Raw genomic sequence first — 10743 nt, 5'->3', positions numbered from 1 at the left:
AGACAGCATCCAATAGTAGTACTCGTAGACCTTGGCTCTTTGTAGGTCAACCACCATCGCATGGATCGATCGGTGACTATGCACTTGGAGGTTGGAATGCCTCGCGTTGAACAGATCTTGCCATGGCCCAGGGAGTGAACTCGCTTACTCGACTATCCCGGTTTTAGTTAACCAGCATGAGTGGTGCAATTTGTCCATACCATGTTGCGAGCTCACAGTTGTTTGGGCAGGTTTTGAGCTGCACCACGAAACAAAGCGAAATAACGGCGTGACTGTAGAGCAAGGAAGCGGCGAGACGGCACTACCAGGACGAGACAGGCAGTAGAGATGTGTTCACAGCACGAGCAACCTCTCAAACCCTGCCGGTACTCCACAGTTACAAGAAAATGTCGGACTGAACGACGCGCCAATGCAAACCTGCTACATCCACCCAGGCAGATAGCTGCCAAACCAGGCCAATGTCGACCCACTGCATACCGGTATGTCAATGTCAAACAGATCCTGCAGGAGAAGACTGGGGTGATATTGGCGTCCAGTGTACGGACACCAGTCACATTTCCTGCGTCTTTTGCAGCATACAGGATAGACTCATCACTATAAAGTCCGCTACTTCGTGATTTTTATTTGTAGAATACATGACAGGCGTATTCAGTGTGCCTCGCAGGACTGCGAGATGCTGCAGAAGACCAGGTTCGACCTTTCTGGACCGCCATTCACTGACGGTGGGCTACACGATGCTGGAGGAACTAGATTCCAGTGAAAACCCAAGATTCCTTTGCTCCTGGACGCTCCGACGTGTTGTGATATCTGCCAGGTGCGCAGTAACTAGTATTTTCATCGCTATAGCGAGGACGACGCCGATCGGCAAACTCTCGCTCACAGCCATCACCAGCCTCTCAAAACCATCACTTGGCATCCCCCAGAGGTATAGGAGAAAGCCAAAACAGCTCTCAACAAACAAAAGCTAAGGACGATGGAAAGAGAGCATGTCAAAAAGAAGACGAACAGTATGAAGTTCAAATGGGTTTGAACACTCGTAGCACCAACTATACCACTTTCAATAAATCGTGACGCCATTTTGTTTTAACACGCATACGGTCGGCGCATGGCATGGCATGGCTAGAGTGCGTGTAGAATTGTTATAACGATGTCTAGAATCTGTTCCATTCAGCTGAATGAAGGGTGGTCCTGGAAGGATCATGCATTTTTCATCAGACTTCTTCTGTCAGGTGGTGTAAGACCTGATGATATCAAGCAGGTGGATCTGAGTGGAAGGCGCGGATTCTGTAGAGTTTCGTTTTCCTGCACTGCCGTTAGGGACGAGGAGGTAACCAGACCAGCTTAAAGGGGAAGTTAAGGCAAAAATTAAAATTTCACCAGTTGTAGTCTTCGGGGTGCTGAGTCGAATGGTCGTGGTCCGAGGAAGCTGAGACGCTCCCTTCCTACTTGAATCCCAATCGAACTCGCGCACTTCCACCGAAACTGGGTGACTGCGCCCTACTAGATGGGGATTTGTATGCAAAATGTCACTAAAAGCGCCATTTCGTTCTTATAAAAGCACGGATGACCGCGATTGGCCCATATGTTGTAGTCTTTTGGACGCTGAGTCGACTGGTTTTGGTCCGAAAAGGCTGCGATGCAGCGTTCCTCCTTTATTCCCAATCGAACATGGTTGAACAAGCGGTCACGTGCTGCTGCGTACGCCAGTCACCTGGTCACCGTGCCTGCAGGGTACAACTTACTAGCCTGCTTGACCTTTTTTGGGTGCAGTCCCGTCACTCGAGTTGAACCTTGGTGTGAAAGTTGTCGCCTGCTGGCGTGGTGACCAGGTGATTTGGGCACCCAGGAGCACGTGACCGCTTCTTCAACCATGTTCGATTGGGAATAAAGGAGGAACGCTGCATCGCAGCCTTTTCGGACCAAAACCAGTCGACTCAGCGTCCAAAAGACTACAACATATGGGCCAATCGCGGTCATCCGTGCTTTTATAAGAACGAAATGGCGCTTTTAGTGACATTTTGCATACAAATCCCCATCTAGTAGGGCGCAGTCACCCAGTTTCGGTGGAAGTGCGCGAGTTCGATTGGGATTCAAGTAGGAAGGGAGCGTCTCAGCTTTCTCGGACCAAGACCATTCGACTCAGCACCCCGAAGACTACAACTGGTGAAATTTTAATTTTTGCCTTAACTTCCCCTACTTGAATCCCAATCGAACTCGCGCACTTCCACCGAAACTGGGTGACTGCGCCCTACTAGATGGGGATTTGTATGCAAAATGTCACTAAAAGCGCCATTTCGTTCTTATAAAAGCACGGATGACCGCGATTGGCCCATATGTTGTAGTCTTTTGGACGCTGAGTCGACTGGTTTTGGTCTGAAAAGGCTGCGATGCAGCGGTCCTCCTTTATTCCCAATCGAACAGGGTTGAACAAGCGGTCACGTGCTCCTGGGTGCCCAAATCACCTGGTCACCACGCCAGCAGGGTACAACTTTGACACCAAGGTTCAACTCGATTGACAGGACTGCACCCAAAAAAGGTCAAACACGCTAGTAGTAAGTTGTACCCTGCAGGCACGGTGACCAGGTGACTGGTGTACGCAGGAGCACGTGACCCCTTATTCAACCATGTTCGATTGGGAATAAAGGAGGAACGCTGCATCGCAGCCTTTTCGGACCAAAACCAATCGACTCAGCGTCCAAAAGACTACAACATATGGGCCAATCGCGGTCATCCATACTTTTATAAGAACGAAATGGCGCTTTTAGTGACATTTTGCATACAAATCCCCATCTAGTAGGGCGCAGTCACCCAGTTTCGGTGGAAGTGCGCGAGTTCGATTGGGATTCAAGTAGGAAGGGAGCGTCTCAGCTTCCTCGGACCACGACCATTCGACTCAGCACCCCGAAGACTACAACTAGTGAAATTTTAATTTTTGCCTTAACTTCCCCTTTAACAAGGAGCTGGGAACTGCTCACTGCCCTCCAGATGACAAGGGAGGCTTTATGTTGGCCAAGGGACGGAAAACCTTCAGAGTGCCAAAAAAACTTGTTGACTTTTCAGGAAATGAGCTACTGACCGACTCGGACATGGAACAGGAGGACATGGGTAACAACGAGAGCAACGTGACCTCGAGTGTGAGCTGGAGATGCTGTGGCTGGAGATTCTAGCCCCAGGTCGACCAGGCAATGAGACGGTCTTACTGGGCTGCTGCTATCGACCACCTGGTGAATCTGCGGGCTACTGGGATGGGCTGGAGTCAAACCTAGACACTGCCTGCAGTGGACCGCAGACCACAACTGTGCTAGTAGGAGACTTCAACGTAATGCTGTGACTCCTTTGCATCATGTACTCAACCAGTTTAACCTTCGCAACCACGTCACATCTCCTACCTGAGTGACCAGCAGTACTGCCACACTACTGGATCTATTCTTGTCTACCACCCCGATCCAGGGTGTTTGCGAGACTATACATTTGGATATCAGTGACCACTTTGCAATACTTGCCAGGCTGCCAATTTCAGCAAGTCACCACTTGCAGGGACAGCATCAGCGCAAGACTCGCTGTTTGCACAAAGTGGATTGGAATATGTTTACATATGACCTGGAGAAGACGCTAACTACCTGTGACTCTGTCTGTGTGGATATGCTTGCGTCGTCACTCACTGCGGGAATCCAGACCACTCTGGACAAACATGCTCCACTTCGGGAACGGCGCCGCAAATCTCGACGTCCTTGCCCCTGGATTACAGATGAGTTAGTGGCAAGTGTTCGTGAACGGAACCGGGCGCATCGTCTCTGGCTCCGAGACAAAACCGATCAGAACCTTCAAGAAGCACACCGATCAGCTCGCTCCAAAGCACGGAAGTTGGACAGGAGTCTGCGCAACTTGTACTTCACTAAGAGATGTGATACATCAGATCAACGGCAACTGTGGGCTGTCATGAACGATGTCACAGGCCGACAGAAGACACAGAAAGAACCTGAAGCGCGGCTTGAGTCACTCAGTAAATTGTTTGGAGACATTGTGCATGACCCTATGCGGCCACCTGAGCTGCATATACCACATGGTCCAGCCTCTGCATCTAGCTTCTCAACATTTCAGCTGGTAAGCGTGTCTGATGTTGCACAATGCTTGCAAACTGTGAGTCCTCACCAGGGAGTCGTAGATCTACTCAAACTAGGGAGGTGACACGGCACAGAAATCCGTGTCATAGGGGTTGACTCGCACCCGTGACCCCTCGTTGTTATTTTTGGAATAGTTCAGTCGAGTCCAGTCCGAAAGGTCATACTCGGATCGACTCGCCTTCTGTACTTCACCTCCAAGCATGCCGCATGAGTGTCTAGTTTTTGAAATTATTGAGGCAGCACATTTCGTTTACAGCCCATCACTCGCCAGTATTCTTTGAAAGACTACCAGCAATTGTTTTAGCTCCTGCCATGTCCCAACTACTTGATAGCAGTGATGGCAACAGCAGCAGTTATGAGACGGCGTGTAGTGTTGCGGTAACTGTTCAGAACTGTTCAGAGTCGTATCCTAGGTTAATCCGAATACTAAAAATTGACCCAACTATTAATTAATTGCACATAACACGAAGCTGGTTTTTGAAAATTGCAAGTCGTGTATCTGCCCCATTTCTTCTTTATGACTTGCACAATACACCAGTCTTCCTAAACAACACATTCATAGCAGGGGTTAAGTACCAAAAAAGAGAAGTACAGCCAGTGATATTGTCATGTTGAAATACTACAATTTAAGTCAATTTTGACACAAATTACGCATAACACGAAGCCAGGTTTTGAAAAATGTAAGTCGTGTATCTGCCCCATTTCTTCTTTATGACTTGCACAATACACCAGTCTTCCTAAACAACACATTTATAGCAGGGGTTAAGTACCATACAAGAGAGCTACATTGTACATCTAGTCATACTGTCATAAACAGCCAGCATTTTTCCTGCAGCAGTCACACCACCATCATCATTATTTCCAGGGAAATCCTCTTACATTGTCAGCTCCTACGTCGTTAGATACAATGTAGGGGGCTGTAGGACCGGCTCGTCAAAAATAGCGAACCTGAACAAGCGTGCTCGGGACGTCTCAGCAATCGTAGTATGCCTGAGCACTCCAATAAAAACTTGATCAATGGCAAAATCGTTCGCCACAGAAAAATCATACTCTGCTGGTCTTGCGTTGCACGCTTGGAGGTGAAGTACAGAAGGCGAGTCGATCCGAGTATGACCTTTCGGACTGGACTCGACTGAACTATTCCAAAAATAACAACGAGGGGTCACGGGTGCGAGTCAACCCCTGTGACACGGATTTCTGTGCCGTGTTACCTCCCTAGTTTGAGTACGACTCCCTGGTCCTCACAAAGCATCTGGGAGTGAAAACTTTCCTGGAATTGTACTGCAGCAGTGTTCAGACGTCCTGGCACCTCCATTTACCACCCTAGTCAATGCATCCTTGACATCAGGTACTGTGCCAGTGTGTTTTAAAACATCACACATTAGTCCACTGTTCAAGAGTGGCGATGCAACATCCCCTACTAACTATAGACCAGTGTCATTGCTCCCTATTCTGTCCCGGATTTTGGAGTTCTTTGAAAAGAAGCAACTCACAGCATACCTCACGCAACATAGCATATTACCTAGCAGTCAGTTTGCCTACAGGAAAATGCACTCTACCGAAGATGCATTAGTTCTAGCCGCCAACCGTTGGCTTTTGGCCAAACAAGAGCGAAAATACACAGGTATTGTGATGGTTGACATGTCAAAAGCGTTTGACCATGTCCAACATCAACGTCTGATTGATAAACTATTCACCCTGGGAGTCAATGGCAGAGTATTGTTTTGGTTGGCTAGCTATCTGTCTGGTCTTACTCAGCGTGTCAAGGTGTGTGAGGCTCTCTCTGATGCAGTCCTATGCTCAAGAGGTGTGCCCCAAGGCAGTGTTCTTGAGCCGCTTCTCTTTGTCCTTTACACGAGTGACATTTCCGACGTCATACCTTGCACTGTTGTTCATCAGGAGTTCGCGGACGACATCATCCTAGATTATTCTGATTCAGATCTGGACACTGTTTGCAAGACGTTGACTACGGCTGTGACACGTCTGTCTGACTGGCTCTCCGAAATTGGGCTTCTGCTGAATACCGGCAAAACCCAAGTCATGGTAATTCAACCTCGGGGACTCACTCACTGGCGACATACCAGTCGTGAAATGTAAGGATCAAGCCTTAACTGTTACCTCCACTGCCAAATACCTTGGCGTAACCATTGATGACCAGCTATCCTGGCAGCCACATGTCTCCAGTGTTGTGCAGAAGGCGTCAGTCGCCATCAGCCAGCTATGGTGCCATGGGCGATCTCTGCCCATAAGAGCCCGCAGACTTTGGTACATTGGCATTGTGCAAGCACGACTAACGTACGCATCCAATGCATTCTTCTCGTCGCTGACACAGCAGCTGCAGAGTCGTTTAATCAAATCCAGCAAATCCGGAATTCGTGCAATTTTCCGACTCTCCAGCCGTGCATCCACAGCCCCCCTCCTCGTGCGCTTATCTATTCGATCCCTAACTCACATTTTTAACTACAAGGTTTTGTTTTTTGTTTTCCGTTGCCTACATGATCTTGCAAGTCCTCTTCTCTGCACCTACTTTCAGTTGATGGCTAATACAGGCCAAGCATCCCGGGATGATCGCCGAATTACTCGAGGACAGGAACAGTGGCTACTGCAAGTGCCTTTCCTTCCTGGACCTTCCGGTCGTCAGTCATTGATATTTGTGGGAAGCACTCTTTGGAATGCCCTTCCCAGCGATATTCGCCTCCACAGTGCGGCGGTTGCCTTTAAGGGGGCACATCACCCGAAAATTCGCCGAAAAATCGAATTTGTAAATTCATATTGAGTGCTACGTCAGTTGAAAGAGCATGAATAGCTGCAAATTCTCTGAAAAATGTGTCCCTATCTGACCAGCCGTTCAAGAGTTATGGCCGAAAATGTGCCCTTGCAAGGAAAGATTTTTTTGTTGCATGCTGTCATTTGTTGGCAGCACTGTATTTGAATGTGAGCAGACCGTGCGCAACTTGTCGTATAGGGCTTGAAAGTGCTACGTCACAGCATAGCAACAATTTCAAAAATTCAAAAATTGGATCCACTTGGATCCAGTTTTTGTATGGATCCAAGCACATTTCAAGCCGTCTTACTCACAGCAAGATGATGTAACCAGTGAAACTGACTGGTTTGGCTACTGGGGGCGGGGTTACAACTGGTGGCGAAGTAAAAGTCACCCCTGCATACGACGTGAGTGGGTTGCTATGCACCCACATACTGAGGCAATAGCAAAGTCACACCTTAGTGGATCCAAAATAGAAATCTGATAGTGTATGGAATCCATCGTGAACCGCAGCCTGTCCAACTTCCTGAAGAAGAATGACATCCTTTCTCACAGGCAGTTTGGCCTTCGCACTGGACTGGGAACCTCTGATCTGCTGATTGCTCTTCAGCATGAGTGAAGCCTTGCAGCTGCCGGTGGAGGCCTCGTCAGGGTACTCGCAATAGATATTGCCGGGGCCTTCGACAAGGTCTCGCACAACGGCGTCCTCCACAAGGCTGAGCGGTGCGGCATAAGTGGCCCCCTCCTTGCCTGGCTCCGGAGTTACCTGACAGACCGCCACATCCGTGTCGTCATAGGCGGCCAGTCTTCACTCACCCACCGAATCCAATTTGGCGTGCCGCAGGGCAGCATCCTCGGCCCCACCCTCTTCCTTCTGTACGTCAACGACGCAGAAGACCACCTGCCTGATGGGGCGAAGCTGGCTGTATACGCCGACGACACAACTCTCTACAAGTGCATCACCACCCGACTCAGACTGCCAGAAGAGACAGCAATCCTCCAGCAGGCAGTAGACTCACTGGCAGCATGGGGAAGCAGTTGGAGGATCAAGTTCGAGCCCACAAAGTCGCAGGCATTGACCATCAGCAACCACCGCTCGCCAACCCCCCCGAAAGCAACACGCTTCCAAGGAGCAGTCGTGCCAGGAGTAGACGAGCTCAAGCTTCTTGGCGTCACCTTCGACAGGCAGCTGGCATTCCGCAGCCATATCCGACAGCTTGCAGTATGCGGAGCCCAGCGGCTCGGCTTCCTCCGTAAGGCATTGGCTGTGCTAGAACCAAAGCACCGGGCAATCGTGTACCGTGGATTTGTCCGCCCTGTGTTAGAGTATGGCATGCTGGTGTGGATGAGCGCAGCCCCCACCACCTTGGCCCGCCTCACTGCCATCCAGCGCCGTGCCCTGCACATAATTGGAGATGGATCATACCTCCCGAGCCTCGACATTCGCCGTACCGTAGCAGGGCTCTGCTTTCTGTACAAGCTGCACTTTGTGGAGGGTCCGGAAATGGTGAAAGCCATTCTGCCACCATCAGCAGCCGCACCGCAATGCCGCATGTCTCCTCGTGAGACAACCAGATCTGCAACACATCATCCATCACAACTCACCAGTATTCTTCCTCCTCAGTCACGAAACAACACGCTCCGCTCATTTCCCCACTCCCTCATCACAACGTGGAATCAGCTCCCAACTACCCTTCTGCAGTCTCCCCCTTCTCGCAGAGGTATGCACACGTTCAAGAAAAATATCAACGACCACTTGCGGTGCAGCAAGTGGGAGTGGGCCACAGACAGGCTATGATCTCTCCATCGCAGCCAACACACCAGCCTAATTATACTGACCGCACTTCAGCTCCCTTCTACCCCTCTTCGATCCCCTTCGCTCAGCCTTAAAATCCGATTATCAGTTCTCTCCATCTTCCTATGGTGCACTGCTTTTACTATTGTTTTGTCCTATCTCAATCTCAAATTCTCCCCATTATCGTTTGCAAAGCCGGTGCTTCCCTCTTGGATGCACATGTTTCTTTTCTCCTATGTATCGACGTTCAGAAGTAACGATGATTCCAAGACCTTGGTCGGAGGAGTTACTTTTGCCCCCCCCCCCCCCACTTCCATCCAATATGCCACCGCCCCCGCTGTGCAGCATCTGATGGTACTGTGGTATTCAGTAAACAAAAAAAACAAAAAAATGAACTGTCTCACAAAAATATGCGGAAATATGCACGAGCATATTTCCGCATATTTTGTGAGACAGTTCACATATGGCATATTGAGCGACAAAGGGAATATTGGAATGAAGCCAGCATATAATTCAAATATTCTGAAGAAAATGAGGACAAAACATTCATATTATGGACAAAATGCGTTCAAAAATGCCTTTTATGGATGAATTTGGAATGGTTGAGGCGTTTGCTACATTTCCCATGGATGAAGACTATCGCTACGGTTGCTGGGGACACGCTGCAGCCATACTATTCCGGATATGTTTTGATTTGCACCATAAGCATGATAGCCGTGAAGCCAATGAATATTCCAAGGTTGTAATTTCACTGAAATGATCTACACTTTCTGCTTATGTCGAGCATATTTTGGCATATCTTTTTGCGTATCTTGCTAAGCCTTTGGCATATTATGGACGTTTTCTCTGATATGCGACGAGCATAATATGCTCTCTTTTTTAGCATATTTGGTCGAGGCCTAGCCGAGGCCTACTACAAAAGCTCAACTGATGAGGGGTGAATTCCCCGAAACACTATGTATTGAGCAGGGTGTGGTGCTTTCTTACAGGTTTGCCGACTCGAAGGTTTGATGGACTTCTCGTGTTCTCTGGATGGCAGTCGTGAGAAGGTGCTCCTGACTTTTGTGTCTAGGCTAACCATATCTATGATAGTTTCAAAAATTTGTGTATAATTATGTCAGTTATAGTAGTCCGCAATGCTGCTTTTCTAATTCTCATTATGATTAGCATGCAATGTACTACCTGAAGTACTGAATTTACTTCTTTTGTATCCTATAGTCTAATGTATCTTCTACCTCTTCTCCCTTAGTTACGAACATACTTTCTCATTTTCCATACTTACTTAGGAGACTCCCTTCGATAGGCATCTACATTGTATTTGCCTCTGGAGGATCCGGGAAATAAAAATCAATCAAAATCAATCAAGTGAGTCAGTCAAGTGTCAAGTCAAGTCGGCGGAATAGCGCGAGCTCTGGTGTGGGGAGCGAACCCTTTCTTACAAATCATCGCCGAAGTCGCAACCACTATTTCGTACTGTTGTGCCCAGCGCGGGCTTGCGACCAGCTGGTTTGGAGGTGACAGCGTTGTGAATGACCGAGGGTCCTTGACGTCTGTTCTCACCGTCCACGAGCGACACTGACTCACGCTGCTATCTGGTGTTCCCGAGGTGTTTGTCGCGCTGGAAACGGAGCGTCTCTGTAAGTTTGTATCCCTGGAGAGCACTATATAAGTGGTGTCACTAACCGGCACAAACCCGCAAGTGCACAGTTAGGAGATGAGTTGATAACTGATTTATTTGCTCGGACTGAAAGAGAATTTATACGATAAGTGAACGTGGCAGTGCAACATCGTACGGAGCACGCGCACTTCATTATTTTGGGAGAGCAGTATGCAGCAGTTGGGAAAAATGCGAGCTCTGGCATTGCTGTGTAAACCTAGAGGGTCTGAGGCTACAAACTGTGCATGTGGCAGAACTTGCCGTACAGAGTTCACAGTACAATATTTACCGTATAGACTAAGAGAAAGCTACAGATTGCTGCAGTGCCGAAACATGAACTAAAACAGGTAAAATAGCAAAATTAAACTATCTCGCTTCGCGACACTCCCGCCGCAAAGATAAG

This window comes from Sycon ciliatum, chromosome 1, assembly GCF_964019385.1.
Source record: "Sycon ciliatum chromosome 1, ocSycCili1.1, whole genome shotgun sequence".
Lineage (NCBI taxonomy): Eukaryota > Metazoa > Porifera > Calcarea > Leucosolenida > Sycettidae > Sycon > Sycon ciliatum.
This window is presented reverse-complemented; position numbering follows the sequence as displayed.